Raw genomic sequence first — 330 nt, 5'->3', positions numbered from 1 at the left:
GCAAGCTGTATGTTGGGCATCACCGTTGTCAATGGCTACAGTCCCGTCCTCTCAGTGAAAATGTTCAACGCGCTCTGTCACAGCATGGCTATTTATCTGTCGGTTCTCAATCATGTCGGAATAGAATCCAGTGATTCTTTTGCGTCTGTCACTAACGCCCCACAATCGCGAGTTTGAAACTCATCACAGTCATTCAATCCTTGAATCCTACTCAAAATACCACAGACAAGGTTTAGACCTTCTGGATTCTCAAGAATGCCGCCATCAATTCTAGCTTATACCACGAAGATTCTGATTAAGGAATCCAAGAGATATCCACTCAAGCCTTGT

Source organism: Arachis duranensis, chromosome 4, assembly GCF_000817695.3.
Source record: "Arachis duranensis cultivar V14167 chromosome 4, aradu.V14167.gnm2.J7QH, whole genome shotgun sequence".
Lineage (NCBI taxonomy): Eukaryota > Viridiplantae > Streptophyta > Magnoliopsida > Fabales > Fabaceae > Arachis > Arachis duranensis.
This window is presented reverse-complemented; position numbering follows the sequence as displayed.